The sequence below is a fragment of the Siniperca chuatsi genome, linkage group LG16 (genome assembly GCF_020085105.1).
Source record: "Siniperca chuatsi isolate FFG_IHB_CAS linkage group LG16, ASM2008510v1, whole genome shotgun sequence".
NCBI classification, from domain to species: domain Eukaryota; kingdom Metazoa; phylum Chordata; class Actinopteri; order Centrarchiformes; family Sinipercidae; genus Siniperca; species Siniperca chuatsi.
Window position 1 is genome coordinate 9651416 of NC_058057.1, and position 18181 is coordinate 9669596.

General features: G+C 40.6%; 1 protein-coding gene across 3 annotated transcripts in view; it reads right to left on the reverse strand.

Annotated features, from left to right (window-relative positions):
* runx2b (RUNX family transcription factor 2b) overlaps window positions 1–1789 on the reverse strand; it is a 42793-nt gene extending 41004 nt beyond the window's left edge. Inside the window, exon 1 of one of the 3 annotated variants that reach the window (XM_044169641.1) lies at window positions 102–1789. The gene's annotated coding sequence lies outside the window, so the exon portion shown is untranslated. The remainder of the gene's footprint in view (window positions 1–101) is intronic. The other 2 variants (XM_044169640.1, XM_044169642.1) reach the window with 2 other exon arrangements.
* Window positions 1790–18181: the final 16392 nt, after the last annotated feature.

Genomic DNA, 18181 nt, shown 5'->3' on the forward strand with positions numbered 1-18181 from the left:
GGTTTTATAGAGAAAAAAAAATTGCAGAGGCAAATATCGCCTTTGCGGATAGATCAGATGGTGTCGGACTTGCTTGCTTGGCGAGTGTGGTTGGAACGTACTTACTCGCTTAGCGCCGTCCTTGTGACTGGTGCTGGCCCGCGACGATTAACCATTTACACTCCAGGTCGCCCTCAAACACCAACCCCGAGCCGCACGTCTGTGGTTCTGTGGTTGTTTGGGAGGCGAGCAGAGCCCTCACACAACCCAAAAGGCACCAGCTTTAAAACTCGTCTCTTTCCTGCCCTCCATGTGCCGTCACTGGAGAGCCTGGGTCACATGCCCTCTGACGTCATCACGGCACAGCAGTTGAGTGGGACAGCCTACCGTTGTGGCTTTCTTCCCTCTCCTCTCCTCTCCCCGGACTTTTTTCTCTCCCCTCTGGCTCCCCTCCTTCTCTCTTACGCGTGGTTCAGCAGCGTTTCCAGGCTCTCTGGGGGATCGGGGTCTGACGCTCCCATGAGTCAGGAGGCTTCAGTGGGGGCAGCTTGTTCAACCGCCCATGCCTCTTCAGCATATGGGGAACAGCGCTCTCTGCTTTGCTCTCCCTTCACTCTTTCATCCCCCCCCTCTCTCTCTCTTTCTATGTCTCTCTCTCTGACTCCGCTGCTCCTTCCCTCAACTCCTTTAACAGGCTGCTGTGCTGCTCCTGTCTCTGCCTCTGAGCAGCGAGAGCTGAGCTTGGTAAGATTTGAGGGTGTGAGTGAGGAGCGAAAGGCTGGCTGGCTGGCTCGCAGTGTGAGACTGGTTGTGTATGTGTGTGTCTGAGTGTGTGTGTGTGTGTGTGTTTGTCTGTGTATGCATGTGCAGCAGAGAGAATGGGGAACGAGAGAGACAGAGAGGCTGGGTGAGTGTGTGTGTGTGTGTGTGTGTGAAGAGAAAGCGGAGGTGGTGTGAAACTGCTTATTTACAGAGGAGTGTGTCTGAAGAGCTGCTTCAGCGTCACTTTTACAGCCTGAATTTGTAGTCTTTCTCCAAGCTTTTTCTCCCGTTTCACACTCTTTGTGTTGCTGTGTCACAGACAGCAGTCATGCTATTGTGTTATTACTGTAATAAATGTGTGTGTGCATGTGCATGTACGCATGCAAGCCTTTGCTGAGCTTTAATTGGCTCTCATAGAAGCGACAGATGGGGGGTGATTCCTGTAAGAGGCCGTAAATCATGGCCACCTGTCTTCTCTGTGAAAGAGATGCCTTCTCACAGTCTCGCTAACACTTGGAGACACACACGCTACAACGCAGACACCCTGCAAGAATGGCTTGCCAACATGCAGTGTAGTGCAGGCAACTCATGACAATCAACGGTGAATCATCACACTCCACACACACACACACACACACACACAGATTCCCTCACACGAACATGCAGTACACACCCTCACACGTATCGTAGCAGTGTCATGCCTGGTCTTTGATCAGCGATCATAGGTGTTTGTTTCAACAGATCAAAAGCACAGACAAGGTGTTAGTACCGAAAAAAAGGAATGCACGGAATGAAGCTGGGAGTTCAGTCAGGTTCAAAAGTGTTCAAGTATCACAGTCATCTTGTCACTGGCCAGTGGGCAAGTATGACTAAGCAGTAAAGAGAGGAATAGTGCCTCGGGCTCTTTTCTTATGATTTGTTATTGCCAGTGGAAACTACCTTTTAATCAGCAGTTTGCACAAATCGATCACTGTTGTTTTATTACAGCCTGTGATTTAAAGATGCGGTCCATCCAATTTACAAAAAAAAAAAACACACACACATTTTCTCACTTATATCTAGTGGTATCTAGCCATGCAGGAAGTTTTGGTTTTATGTGCAATGGGTTTTGAGATATGATTCACTGATATTCATACTTCCACTGAATTACAATGGTGTGTTGCTCACAGCACTGAAAATTATATTTAAAAAAAAATCAACAACATGTCTGTCTAGAAACAATGTCCCCATTACTATGGATAATACACAGACCTCACTGTGAACAGTTTTCGGTGGAACTACTTTCTACCGAAGAAATAAGCCCTATGAAAACTATTCACACTGTGTTATACTGATTATTCATATTGCTGTTGATTTTTTTCAAATGTGGATTTTCAGCACAACAAACTTACTTTTATCACTAATGTGTTGGGGTGGCAGCAGAAAACTCTGAGACATATCTCAAAACCTGCTCAAATATAACCAAAACGTTTTGCATGGCTAGATACTACAAGAAGTAAGTGAGAAAATGTGTTTTTTATAATTTGTTTGAACTGCTAAATGGTCAACTGTTACATAGTAAAAACAGGCAGTAGAATGACATTGTTTGTGTGTATTTTTGGACCTAAATTAAAGCATTTTCAAAAGTAACATTTGATCATTTGTCTTAAAGTATCTGAAAATGCAGTAATGTTACAGTAATTCTAATGCAAATGTTAAAAATGTTTAAGAAGCGAGTACTGTGTTTTTTACAGCTATGTAGTACATCATAGCTCTGAGATAACATATAAAATCACTGTACATCAATGAGCTAAATTTGAGCAAAAAAATATTAATAACAAAAACATTTGTCTAGTAATAAAGTGATAGCAAGCCAAGAAAAACTACTACCGCATGCATCTAATGCTAAAACTAAACATGTTGTCATTATTTGGCCATGGAGTCTTAACCCTTATTTATTTCAAATCTTAATATAGTGTAAAAAAAAAAAAGAAAAAGAAAAGTGAATAAAAATGACAAATGAAATACAAACAGTCCCCCCAAATTCCACGGCACAACAGCATTTCCACAAGTCTTTGCCACCTACCTTATTTTTGTGCAGTGAAACATTTTCCTTGGCTTGGTGCTTTGTAAATATTTGCTGTCTAAAAGGAGAACATGCGTCTTGAGTTGCAGCGCATGTTACTGAATCCTTAGGGAAGGGCTATTCAGATGCTGCAAATACACTGAATATCACAGAACGTACACAGAACCTATTTCCATTCACAGATTTAATCGATCATGTCACCCATGCAATTTACCTTCATGCTAAACATACTCTATTCACCAGTGCAATAGCAAAGACAGGCTGTACACAAGGATTAGTTTGGTACTTGATATTGAAGTCTTTCAAGAATAATATTTAAGGTCATGTATAAACATTTTTAAGGTTATTGTGAAAGTATGCTTTGCTGTCAGAAGCATTCAACTTTAGGATAGACTGCAGCACCGCTGTGAGTTCCACTGAGCCACAGTAAATTACACGCAGTGTGATGGGAATATAATTTGCACATCGTGATTGAATCTAACATATTGAATGAAAAATAAAGGATAAATGTCAAACCCAACTCATATGGCAGGAAACATAACTTCTTGGGTGGCATGGCATGTGATAAACATCCTTGATGGAGAAAATCTGAACTATGATGATGTTGTAGTCTCAGATATCTCTGCATGGATTCTTTAAGAACTGCAAAGATTGAAACTACAAGGAATGGATGATGTTTTCCCCCTGATAAAGTAACAAAGTTAGTTAAATTTGGCCAAACATTGTTTTACTTGCCCAACTTTTGGTCAGGTCAGCAGTTCAACCACCTTAAGAAAACCACAACAAACCTTTTCCATCACTGAAACCTTGCCCACAACCTCTACTCTTGTCTGTAAGCAAGTCTGAAGATTTAATTCAACTAACCCCAGATCTAATCCAGAAAATATCCAAATTAAAGGTTTAGATTTTGTTTTCAAAAGTATAATGTTTTTGGGACATATGGCAAATAAACAGTTCAGTTAAAAAAGGTATTTATTGAATTCATTCCAGCCTGATTGGAAGGATTTTAGCAATTATATTGCTAGAGGAGCCAATTATCTGGAGTTCATGTGAAACAGAGTGTTTCAATGGATTTAACATATCTAATCATACTGTGCATGTATATACGCAGTGGAGGGAGTCCTATACAACATCTCATGAAAAACAAAAAATTCACTTGAGGGAGGTACTGCCATCTTGGAAGGCTCTTCATTTTGCTGTATAGACAATTTTGTAATATATGTAGTCCTTGCTGTCAAAAAAAAGCTTTTATATGAAGGTAATAATGTTAAAGGCTGGAATATGATGTGGAATATAATATTTCATTCATTACTGGTTCTCCACTGGTGGCCGTATACTACACTTGCTATACTTGTGTGTGTGCGGAGCTGAAGAGCCTGGCCATACTCTGAGCTCTGGCCAAGGTCTGCCCTGAGGACTGTGGTCGATGGCCCACCCTGCCAGACACTTTCTCTCTCCTACCACTCAGGACCACACACCTTCAAATGGACTCGCTTTGTTATCACAAGCTCTCACAGAAACATAATAGAGGTATCATGTGTTGGAACATGCTTAAAATTACGCATGCTATTAACACTGTGTGTGTGTGTGTAACGCAGTGCTGCCGGATACGGCAGACTGTTTCCTCGCTTTGTCACAGCAGATGAACTTCGCAGTGGACTGTTTTCGTTGAAAATTATTTCTTGCAACAGAGTATTTCTGGAAAAATATTGGGGGATAATGATACCTAAGATGAGTTAAAATTAACTCAGACTGAGGCTGTGAGGCTGTCTGTATTCGTCTCTCTACGAAAGCTAAAAATGACGTGACATAATTAGCCCAGAGCAGACATTACACACGTAGAGGTATTACAGTATTAGAAAAGGAAGGGCTTATTAATAGCCCTTTTGGCTCGTGTTGTGTACTCTCTCTGGCGAGGCATCAGAACGGCCCAGTCGGGCAAACAGGCAGGTACAGTGATTCACTTTAACAGGCGACATCTGTAAAACGCTAAGGTAGTTTACACTGCGGCCGAGCCCGAATTAACGTGCTTTCATTGGAAACAAACACCACTTGCAATCAGCTTCTGCTGGCCACTGCACCGCTGGTGTGAACGTAAATATCTCCTTACAGTGCTACTGAGGCGCGATGGTGACCTGCAGCCATAGAATGAAGCAAGAGTCATTGAGGGGTTCACTTCAACACCGTCCAAAACTCATGGAAGTGCAGAAACTTAATCTACGACGCCGCGTCGCCAGGAGGATGTTGATGTTCTATGTGAATTGTTTGGTAAGGTACGGTATGGTATAATCTTAATGAAAAGTAGATATTTTTCTTTTGGAGTCCAGCAGTGGTATCTACATCTTCCAGTGACTTAAGGCCCTTTCTTGTGGTGTCTGGACAGCTGTTTTTGGAGTCACAGCTTTGAGGGAAAATAAAGTCGGCCTTTAAGTAATAAGGGGAAATGTTTAATATCGAATGGCGCGCGCACAACCTAAACACACATTAAAAATAGCTCTTGGAGTTGTGATTACATAAAATTGCAAAAAGGGGAAAGTCAGATCATTGGTGGAGGCTGCGATGAGGAGGCTGTGGCTGACCACCGAGAGACTGAGCCATTTCTTTTTTTCCTCCATTCCACATTTTAATCAAGGGCCCGGTCCAGGATAAACAGTGCCTACCTACCCTGCAGTTCAAACAGCAAGGCCCGCTGAGACCCAAGCGATGATTTCTAAATGTTCACTGACAAGTTGGTTTAATTTGTGTGCTAAGTAGATGAAGGTAGACTTATATATATCTTTCTTACTTGGCATACATACCACTCTCCCGCTATTTCTTCACCTCTGTGTAACTTTATGGTACTTCTCTGCATGAAAAGCATACTGGTCCACCACAAGTCCTGCTGTCTGGTTTATATATGCCATGCTGTGTTAAAGGTGAGGACAGGTCCAGCCGCCGAGACCTGAACTGAGACTTACAGCGGCTTATTCATACCAAAGATTTGCTGACCATGACTGAGGACCTCGTGATGCTCCTGCCTCTACTCTGATTCTCTCTACAGCCCGTGTCCAGTGAGGTCAATACAGTATAGTTGCGGCCACTCGAAACCCTGTCATTGTGTGGTCAGTTGTCAACAGCTGAGAGATTTTACAAAAGCTGCTAGGCCAAGGTCGACAGAGTTCAAGTGGCTGAACTGCTAAGTCAGCATTATAATTACATCGCGCTAATGATACAACTCCACTACAAGGTCACATGACGCCCCCAGTCACATGATGCCGTCACTCTAGGCAAATGTCAATAACAGAAATGACTGTGTGTCATGCCTACAGCAAGTGTGAGGAGGAATAAGTTAACTCTGCACTGGCCATGACTCAAATCTGGGGGTCACGACAGCCAATCGCAACCTGAATGAGCTTATACATAAGCTGCCCATTATGTGTCTCAGAAACTCAGTTTACTTGCTGTCGAGAACAAAGTATGCCTGATAAAGGCAGACGGCTCACTGGAGAAACAAGCCATTATGAGGAGGAGTTCGGCACTGTGTCACTGACAATGGGGCAAACAAAAGGCTCTGTTGTCTTCTCCAGCTTTTGGTTGCTTTTTTTTCTTTTTCTGTGGGGCTTTTGTGATGGATAATTGCCCTCCTCACATGATTTCATAATGCTGTGACTCGTCTTTCAGTCCCTGTGTAACACAATAACAAGATAAAAAAAACGAAGGGCTCTAAATTTGAATTTTTGACATTGTTTAGAAGTGGCCGCTTTTCTTCATTGTGGTGTATAATTTTAGAAAGATGTATGAGCAGGACGCTGACTTGAACCAGTCATAATACAGCCTGAAGCACAGGCAGGCAGGCCAGCTCCCAGAGTTCACTGGCTGTATTGTCTTAGGATAATCATTTAAAAGTGCTCACACAACGGTACCATAGTTTATGGCTTTATATCTTATTGCTGTCTGAATATCAAATTCAAATCAGATGGGAATACTCCAAGTCAACCCAGATTTATATTGAATAAAAAAGCACAGTCACCATAGTGTTTAACATTGTACAACTATATTACATTTGACATTTATATCTAATTTTTACTATTATTTTTAACACTAAATAGTAATACAATAAAGCATTTATGAGATGATATTTACCACCTGCACCTCTTCTAAAATTAATGTTTCTTTCTTGCTGACAGCAGTAAACTACAGTCTGCAGAAACAGAGTATAAATGAGAGTCTGTGTTGCTACCCCAAGGACTGGCTTGAACTGTAAAAATTGTTCTCCGCACAAAGCCGTCTGCACATGTACTGTACGTGCACAGAAGTAACCCCGGGGCATTGTCTATTAGATGCTTGGTAGGTATGCAATCTTTCTTCTGAGTCAGCAGAGATCAATCTGGGACAAGCCAGCCGAGGAATGTATTTACTCCTCAAGGAAAAAACACTTAACTTCAAACAGAGAGCACATATCAAATTATAATGTATGCTGGAATTTGACTAATCCAACAGCATACTGACACATAAGAATGCATATATTATAGTATGGCTGGGTAAAGGAGCACTTGTAAACACATTCTTAAAACGAACCAGCATTCCAGCGTGTGCCGTTAAAACATGCATGCAGATTAAATATGCTTGTAAAAAATTAGACGCTTACTGTGCTTCTGGGAGTAGTTTTAAAGAGAAAGCAAGTAACTCAAAAGCCCAGTTAAACAGAGGTGGGTGTTCTATGTTGTTATAAAATGTGGCACAAGAGAAAATCTGAGTTTACACCGGAAATAAATTTCATGAACTTTGTTGTTTTTCAGATCAGTGGTTACTGCATTGCCGTAAGAAGTATTCAGATCCTCTACTTAAATAAAAGCAGTAATTCCATTATGTGAAAATACTCCATTACAAGTAAAAGTCCTGAACTGCAATGTAAGTAAAGTAAAAGACAGAAGTATTATCAGCAAAATGTACTTAAAGTATCAAAAGTAAAACTACTTGCTGTGCAGAAAGATGGCCTGTGTTAGTGGTATATTATTTAATATTATAATATTGGATTATAAATATTGATGCATAAATGTGTAAGTAGCATTTTACCATTGTAGTTGGTTGAGGTAAAGTTAATTTGATCTGCTTCATATACTGTCGGATACTTTAACGCGTCATATTTTATAAGCTGATCATGTGTTTTGTATGTAAAATCTTAATTTCCAAACTAACAGTACTATTTGTCAGATAAATGTTGCGGAGTAAAAACTACAGTGATAACCTCTGAAATGTAGTGAAATAGAAGTATTCTGTAGTATAAAGTCAAGTAAAGTACCTGAAATGTGTACTTGAGTACAGTGTACAAGTACATTCCACCACTAGGTTTCTTTTTCTCATCCTCTTGTCTTTGTACCGTATTTATTTAATTTTTCTTGTTGCTATTTTCTATCTTAAATACATATGTATTATCACAAAGGACAGTAGTAACAATGCATTACAAAGTAATCCCCTGGTTAAATTACTGAATGGAATATTTTTTATGTACTCTACTTACATTCAAGGCAGAGTATATTTTAATATGTCCCGGGGGTTATATTGTTATATTGTTGCCTGTCCAGTTCCTTAAATTAAAAATTCTGAAAGTGAACATTTACAAGCGTTTTCCCAACAACTAAAGATAAGAATGAGCAGTATTATAGTATTATATTTGGTACACATCTTTAATGTGGAAAGTTGGAGCCACTTATGAATGAGAGTGTACTGAACTGTGCCTTGTGGCAGCAATACATTTAAATGTAGCAGTAAAAATCATTTATGAATCCTAAATGAGCAAAAAGTCTTGTCTGCTGGTGGCTTCCAGCAGCATGTCTCTCTGCAGTAGGAGCACAGGCTTATAATAATGAACAGAATTAGATACTTTTCTGCCTTTTTTATTCAAACAGTCCACAACTGTGTCCAAAAATGAGAAGAGTACAGCTGTATTAAAGTGAGGTGTCTCCTTTGAACAGTACACTCACATATTGTTGCCTCTCTATTTTACAGATGGTGGTTTTGGGATGTGTATTTGGGAATTACAATGACTCCTTTTTTTACTCTGAAAAACATTCCAGCAGCCTGCAAGATGAAATGCTGGAATCTGAGGCATGATGCTAATTTAAAGACAGAATAAATCTATAAATCTGACTTAGGCTCTCGCCCGGGGATATACAGCCATGATAATTACAGGTTGACTTTACAGACATGCAGACATCTCTCATCTGTATTGCTAATAGTATAACCAGCAGGCTGCTACGTGCTTACTCAATGTCTAGCTGTAGGGGTGAGCAGAGGTAAGCTGTAACAATGATATCATTATAAAGTAGAAATCGGTTAGCTCAAATTGTATGTTGTTATGACAACGATTTACTGCAGTTTAAAAAGAATTATCTGTTTGTTGTCACACTGTGTGTCAGTTGTAGGAATATCCATTCATTATCATTCATAAATAATTCTGAGATCACAAATGGAAATAACATTGGCAGACATGCAAAGCCAGATGTTCAGTCTGTGCCGTGGCATTAGCTGGCAGCCAGGATTAAAACATAATTGTGAATACATTGCGACGCTCTGATTGTCCCCTCGCGAACAAACAAACAGGCATCCCCTACCACTGGCAGCATGACTATCTGAGGAAGATCTAACACAAAGCATAACGGATGATCTGGGAGGACAGTGCTGCATCTGGTTGTAGTTAAATCCTTGTTTTGCTGTGTCCTTCAGACTTGGTGCCATAGGCCCAACTGCTCAAGCAAGTAGAGTTCATATGGACACAAAACCAACATGTGGTGCCTGGAAGACTCCCCACAGAGGTCAGCTTCAGGACTCACCGGCCCAGGAGACAATGGATCAGGACGGGGTGAATTGGATCACTGGTACAGGCCATGAAACGAACACTAGAGAGGCTTGAGACATTAAATAGACCGTTGGCCACGTAGGGACCTTTATTGGGCTAGAATTCTAGAGACTAAGCAAAATGTAGACCTGATCAGATTTAATCTACGCTGTTGAAAAATGGCTCCTTTTCCTGTTTCTCATTTTTATTTCTCTGTGAAGTTTGGAGTTTTCTCAGCTGATTGGGTGGGCTGGATGAGATCCACACTGGAGACCAATCAGAACAGGTGAGTCTCCCATCCAAACCAATCAAGCGTCTCGTTCTCTAAGACGTGACAAATTTCTAACGGTAACATGCCCTCTCTGCTGACAACGGTTCCACCCTGGATTGGTCGGCCTTTCTGCCTCTACATCTGCATTCGTAGGAGTTCATCAGAGAGAGTTATATTGTTTTTGCATGGTCAGACTTTTCCGGGTATTTTTGCGGCCTCCTGTTTGCACACCTGGCGGAATTGTGAAAGTTTGTCTTGGGTCATGTGTGTTTACCCACCCCAGGCCCCAGAGGTGACCCCATCACGCCACCGACAGGGAGGCCAGCACTTGCGTGTGGCGATTTCCAAAGTGGCCAGGCTTGGAGAAGGGCCACACTGCCTGTGCTGCCTTTCAGCAATCTGGCCCCGCTCTGGCTGCGCTTGGAGGAGAGGGTTGGGGGGGGGACTTATTGGCAGGGCCTTGCAATGTTTTCAGAAGCACAGACTTCTGGCAGCATCGCTCAATATGATGGAGAAAAATGCCTGCTGCTAATGAAAGCCAGCAGTGTCTCTCGAATTGGACTACAACCCGAAAGGCATTATGTAACTGAGATACCGTAAACATTTCAAAATTGTCTCTCAACAAATTATCAGTGTTTATTTTTTCCACATTATATCTGATATTTTTGAAACAGTTTGTAATTGAAGGAACTGCACTGAATGTAGACTAAGTTTCTTTTGAAACCAAAGACATTTTTGCCTGCAATTATTTTTCTATTTCATTATCAAATGGTCCTTTGGCCAACAGATTTCAAGGGGGCAAGTACCGGGCATAGTTTTTGGATACCTAGATGTTATTTGTCAGGACCTAATTTGTATCAGTAAATAATCAAAATACAAAGATTGACTTTGTGGCTTTAGGTCAATGTTTTATTTAAGATGTGTGATTTGAATTCAATTACTGTGACAAAATCAAGATCTCGCCTTATCTCATATATGCAAACGCTGCATCTGGTGAATGCTCCTCATTCACTCGTGTTTTGACAGTGGTGTTTTTGGCCTGAGCTCAGTGCTGCACCTACAGTATGTATTAGTCAAATATTTATCTTGTTCAGAAATACGTGGCTATATTGAGATGGGAATAGGGTAAGATGATTTAATGGGTATACCAGAGGGCCTTGGGTCTTGGGTGCCAAAGTTTCGCAATTTTGGTGGTCTTCTCTCACAGATCAGACACCCGAAGGGTCGTTTAGGAGACCACGAGATGCCATGATTCAAGACCCACTGAGGGGACATGAAAGTGTGCAGAAGATGGCAGGGTTTGCATGGCAATTACTGATCATCAAGGCAAATTTCAAAGGGTGACTAAATTCTTTGAGTCTCGCATATGATAGATTTACAGTTTTTCTTCTTGGTGTCTTCCCTAAAGAGTCGGGGTGGGGAAGCAACATTTTTATGTCTGCACAGACATCATCACTACACAAAACTATAAGCTCTTCTTCACTGCAGGAGATTTTTTTAAGTGTATGAAGTTAATCAACACTTACATTTGAAATGCAAAAGCGTTCCAGCCTGTCCAACTTACATATTTGCTGTACAGTTTACTGACTGCTGCTAACGCAAAGTACAGTGTAACCATTTTATCTCACTGAAATAACAGAAACGAGACATTAAAGACAAAATCTGCCTCAGGCTTTATTTGGTATTCTAAATCTTCCCCCCTCTGACTTTTATGCTGCAGACCAGCATAGAAAATGTGATTTTCCAGTATATTTAATGAACTAACTTTCACTCAAAATAGATTGAAGGAACATTTCATCCTTAAAGCTGTTTCCTCTGGAATATTCCTTGCTGTGTTTGAGAACTGAAGAAGTTTCTAACTTACAAATTGTACTTCATATATCACCGTTAATGTCAACTGTTATAAACTCAAAAATAACATTTGTCTTGTTGTATTTTTCTCTGTGTCGTGAAATTTGATGAAATGTTCTAAAGTGTCTTTCGTGTTGTCCTTTGGATAACCAGGGACAGGAATAGATACTTCCAGAAGGCACTACTAAAGTTACAGCATGAGGGGAATGAATCAATATACCCGAGTTCTGCTTTTTCACTTTAAAATGTAGTAACACTTAATGACTATACAATTCCTGGTTTAAAAGCATTGAAAGTACTCGGAAATTCCTTCATGAATAACAAGTTATTCATTAACTAATAACGCAGCGAGTTAATTTGTAGTAATTCAGTGCCAGAAAAATGTTTGCACTCCTTAAAACTATTTTAATCCGTGCACACACAGTATCCTTTTTTTTTAGAAAATCCAAATTTACTTTTCATCACAAGATGAGTAGGAAAAGAAAACGTGGTGTTAAAATATGTTGTCATTAACATACTGTATTTCTAGAAAAGCAACAAATATACAGCATGTTGTCCCAAGGAAGACATATAATGAGCTTTGTGTATATCCTCTATTTTGAGGGCTATTGTTATGTTCAAAATGAGTTGTATACAGTCCGGCAGTGTTTGAGGCAGGATTGTCTGAGAGGGGGTCAACTGGGCCCATAAATTATTTTCTAGGGGGTCATTTCTCCATCAATGGGGACAATATGCAATACTGTTAAAACAATACACTGTTGAGTGTTACAAAATAATATTAAAATTATATGAGAACTGATATTTGACATATTACCTTCGACGTACACTCTCTAGCCACTTAGGTACAGGTACAGCTATACAATTTAATGCAATCCAACGCAAATAGGTCTGCCACAAATTCTACATTTAGGAAGATTATAATGTTCAGTTTTTGTTGACACTGTCAGAGGTGTTGATTCAACTATATGTTTATTCCTGAGGCCGTAGTTAGTGGTGGTGTTGTACTGGACTGCATTATATTGAAATGTGTTTCTAATATTCTGCCCCCCTCATGTTTGTAAATGGGGTGAGCAAAATACTGAAACACCTCTATAATATAATCTTTATATGTCCAGTTCAACACCACTGCAAACGAAACATAAAGTTAAATTAATACCTGTCTGACAGTGTAAATCAAAATAGGACTTATCTTTGTAATAGTAGAATTTATGGCAGAGCTGTTGTGTTGGATTGCATTAGATTTTACAGATATACCTAACAAAGTGGCCACTGAGTGTATTGATTATACTAAAGAAGTAAACATTTTTAGAAAATTATGAAATCATACTGTCTAAAAAAATAGGGTGATCAATAAAGTACGCCCCTTGTTTAACTAAAGATGTTATATATGTATTTTACACCAAGTCAAATTCAAAACCAGACCAATTAGCTCTTATCATTTTGTGTCAACAGCTACATTATCAGGATACTTAAAATAACTTAATCATTATTCAAATAATCATTACATTTAAAAGTGGCATTATATTTAGTGATGACATTTTCCACTTTTGGCAGTATTGACAAACTGCTGGTAAGTCTGACAAAATCTGAGATAATCTAAATTGATCCTGTTGACAGCTCTCAGTCTTCCCTTTGGCTGCTGAGCTGACGTTACGTTAGCTAACATTGTAGTTTCACAGACTGACAGGACAAACTGCTGCTCAACTCTGGCGCTCCAAAGACACTGATTAAAGTGATGAAAATATTTCTGTGATGGGGACAGTTGGGTGCAGGGGGGTCTAAGTGATGGGACATTTGATGTTTTCAGGATGTCATTGTGGCAATGGAGCGCTCCGGCTCAAACCCTGGTCCTGTAATGTTTAATTTCATTTTCATCCAAAGTCACAACATATTATAGGATACTGGCATTCATAGTAATTAGCATGTGCAATTTCTCACACCACTTTTAATCCACGGAGATGTATTGCTGAATTTACCTGCACATGGAGTGACATTTCAGACCTGCTGTTGATATTCTGGGATTGCTTGGTTTGGAAGGGCAAAACTTGAAATACTATTAAGCCCAGTTCAAGTGTCTACTTCAAAAGAGACACTATTACTTTAGGAAATGTGTCATTTTGTCCCTTCCACTTGTACCATGTCTAGGCTTGTGTGTTTGGTCAAGAAAAGAACCTACGTAGCATTTTGATAATCCTCCGTGAACGTTCCTAAAGGTTTCATAACATGGAGAAACTTGGGTGGCCATGATAAATGCCATTTGACATTTAGAACCGCTTGCATTCATAACAGTCATTACATCAGTGTTCCCTAATGGTGGTTCTTATTTTAATGGGCAGGATTATATGAAAGGCCGTGACGTTTATATTGAATCTGTTGCACCTAATTAGAGTGGAATGGTGGATGGAAGGGTCTGCTTATTCACAGGCACAAACCACCCCTCCAGATTCACAAATATCCTTTCCTCTAAAGTAACCGCAATGCGTTCGTGTTGTTTCAGGTACAGTATCTCCTCATTTCATTAATTTCAGCAAACCTCAGAATGAATGAGGATATACATGTCGTATTATTCAAACGGAAAGTCAAATTCAGCAAGACATGAATTTCTCTCAGACTCTCTCTCAAGACTTCGGGAAGTTCAGGTTTCACAGTATCAAGGCTCTAAAAACTGACATTAACTTTTGTTGTGAGAACTAAAAAGCCACAGGGGAGCCATCTGAAGCCCAGTGTGAACTGTTACTACAAAGTCTCTTAGCAGCAGCAGTTATCTGCCCTGACCTTCTCTTATAACCAGGGCCAGGTTTCCCTAAAGCATCTCTGCACTACAGTAATTTCACTGTAAGCTAATGTGTCAACATGATCTCATTGCAAAATGCTTTTAAGAGACTTCACAGGGCCAAGTGTCCTTCTGCCATTGGTGCGATTACATCAAACAAGGCTATATGATTGACACAGAAAATATATAAACCATAACTACTGCTTCACAAAACGCCGTTTCATCAGATAGCTCACTCTCAATGCAAACAGGCCTCAAGGGAATTGGCTGAGCTGTCCCACCCACTCACTTTCTCAGCTGGAGAGAACAGAAAGACAGACCATCACAGATGCTCTCTGTGTGTAATATAACTGCATGAATGTGCCTGTATGATATACAAGTGACTCATCCCTTTCTAACAAATGCCTTCATTTTAATTTCAATTTACTGTCATGACAGCTGTGAGATATAATATCACCAATGCAGATATCACCACTTGCAGAGCCGAATCAGAAGACAGATGACTACCCAGTTATTGAAGGCATGACTGAATCTCAGGGCTGCTGCCAAGGGAGGGAGATCCCCTGCTAAACAATATGATATCACTTAATCCCGCTCCTATTCCCTGAGCAGCCAAGCCCACATAGGCTTTCCGCTCAGTAGTGATGACTGGGCTCTCTGCTGATGAAAGAGAGTAGAGGCCCATTAAACCTACGACTCATCGGCTCATCTGAGTAATCTGGAACAGACACAGAGCTGGGGGAGCAGGCGATGGAGACAGAAAAATGATAGAGACAAACAACTGACAAACAGGGTTTTTTCATTTTTTTATGGTTCTAAAAGTTGAACTGAAATTAAAATGTTTCCAAAGAAATTAGTGTATATATATATATAATGATATAGGTGCCAACTGCTCACTGAAAGAAACTAATGCTCATTCACACACACTCTACCTCCAAGCCATAGCTAACAAATTTAGCCGCCCCTAAAATTGTTTATAGTTTTTTATTATTAAAAGGAAGACAAAAAGTCTTTGGGGAAATATCAGATGCTCCTTTTGGTCTGAGCCGGCTGGAGGGGCACCATGTTTGTGTCTGTGTTTGATTGACAGCAGCTGCCAGAGTGCCGGAGTTACACCGTAGAGAGAACATAACAAACTTGCGCTTTAGCCTAAATGTCATGGGCAGACAGTGTGTTGTTAGTGGTATTGAACCACACCAGCATCTAACAGTACTGAAGTGACATTTGCAGGTACATTGGCATGCTGTTTAATGTGCTGCAGCTGAGCAGCTAATTAGCTATCTAGAAACCTAGATAGCACCTTAGCAGTGCACTTTTTCTTGTTTGCTTGATTGCTCGTTCAACAAGTTAAGGTGCAGGACAAGATGTGTAGCCCGGAGCCCACGTCCACAGATTTAAATTTGTCCCTTTTTAGTAGTTTACCAGTTCTGATTGATCAATCATGAAATCCAACAGTCTATTATTTCTGATTAGCAGACTGTGTTGCTATGGATGCCGTTCCGATCATGGATTTATGGGACTGACTTCCCACACAATCATGGGAAAAGGAGCAGCTGTAAAACGTTTTTTTGAGCGTCACAACCCCCACGAAATGATCAGAATTTGATCCATTTAGTCCGATAACATTTGGAAAGTCTAGAAGAGCCACACAGTTAAATTATTTTATCCATTCAAGTTAGCAGAGGGCTAAACTGGAAGTTAGCTGGCTCGGCTGGCGATATTCTCTGGTGTACATGCTCTAACTTGGACCCTTGAAAACCCGACTCTCTTTAGTTAGTGAGTCATAAAAACTTGAGTCAGTAAAGAGTCGAACCTCCCATCTCTATGGCTCAATGTAGCTGTCTGCTTTGTTTCTGATTTTTTCTCCAATTGAGAACACAGGACAAGTGATTTAAAGAGCAGATATGTATGCTGTAGCAGACAAAAAAAAATGCAATTCAATTTCAGTTGGACTTAAGATTTGTTTGTACATATACTGAACACCTCTGTTGTTGCTTAGTCCCATTAATGATTTCAGCACTCCCTACGTTACTCTGTGACTTCGTATGCTGCGTGTCGTGATGCAAATCCACAGGAAATGTTCAGAATGCTGAGATTACATGACTACTGATACTGTGAGTTTTGACGGTCTAGTCATATCCCATTACCACATCTGCACCCATGACAGCTAACGCTAGCTAAATCCCTTACTTGGTATAGCGTGGGATGAAGACACCACTGAGTGTGCAGTGAAAATAGCACTACACACGTGTTCAACTAAAATAAATGAAAAATTACGTCTAGTGGGAATCAGTGCTAACTTTAGCAAGCTAGGCTAACTAGCTTCCACTTTGTGAGTGGAATACAAATTTAACTGCAGGATGGGTGTTGCTAAGTTAATGTTTAATGTTGTGAAGGGTTTATAATGCTATATGGGCTCTTTTGAAAGGGAGAAAAATGCCTTGCATCAATGTTCGTAGGCTATAAAGGGCTATGACGCGCTGCAGTCAGTAGCGCGCCAGAAGTTGAAGACGTTACATCTCCTTGCAACGCCAGCTTTTAGATGTCATTCAAATGCTACCATAGGAAATGCCCACACAGAGGCTTGTAGCCTACATGTTGTTTCCCATAATATGTACATAAATGGTTTTATCCTCTTTTGACAAATTAAGGGGGAAAAGAATGCAAAATAGCTGCAGTATGGGGCGCACTGGTGGCCTAGAAGTTAGGGCACTAACCATGAATTACAATGTCCCCGGTTCTTTTATGGACATCTTTGTTGCATGTCATTTCACATCTCTCTCCCCGTTAATTTCCTGTCCTCTGTCTACTGTCATTATCAAATGCAGTAAAGGCATAAAATGGGAGAAAAAAATTGCTGCACTATCCTCAGTTAATATTTATGAGAAGTCAAATTTCAGTTTCGCTTTAAATGAAATACAACACTTACATACTGAATTAGATGGCCCCCTCCTTTAACACTGCTTGTGAAATCACACTACTTCACTGCTCACTTGTGTCAGCTTTATTAAAATTCTAACTGTGTAGTACAGAACATCTACTGTGGCTCATTTAAAAGTTGAAAGACTTGTTTCAGCCTGCAGTTTCTCCAACTTCCGGACTATATAGGTCAGGGAAACCTGCCAAAAGGCTTCCTGCATATTGGGCACATGTGTTATGCCACACATCACTGACTGAGATTTGATGTTTTCTACCTCTCCACTTCTACTCCTCTCATCCCTCCCCCCGTCTCTTTGGGCTCCTCTCACCTCTCTGTTCTGCTCTGCTCTCCTCTCCTGTTTTGAGCCTCCACTTTTCTCTCCTCTTCTCTTCCCTCGTCTTCGTCTCCTCTTACCTTGGATAGTGATTGTGATGGAGAGGTTAATCCGGCCGGCATATGGTTGCCATCGGTGGCAGATCAGCCCATTATGGTGGATGGACAGTGTAGGCTAATCACGATCTTTGATCCTCCATGAAACCCTCAATTCGCGTGGCTCTGATTTCCCCGCATCGCTGCCTTGCTGAAATGAGGAGGCCTTGCCACTCTGGAAGTCATTTTGGGCTTATTACTTAAGCCTCAGCGTATCCCCATTGTCTTTGCAAGCATTGGAAATGACTAGAGGCTGTGCTTCTGTGCAGTCAGTGGTGCGGGTATTTCCTCTAACTGTGCTGCTTTGTTGGCCA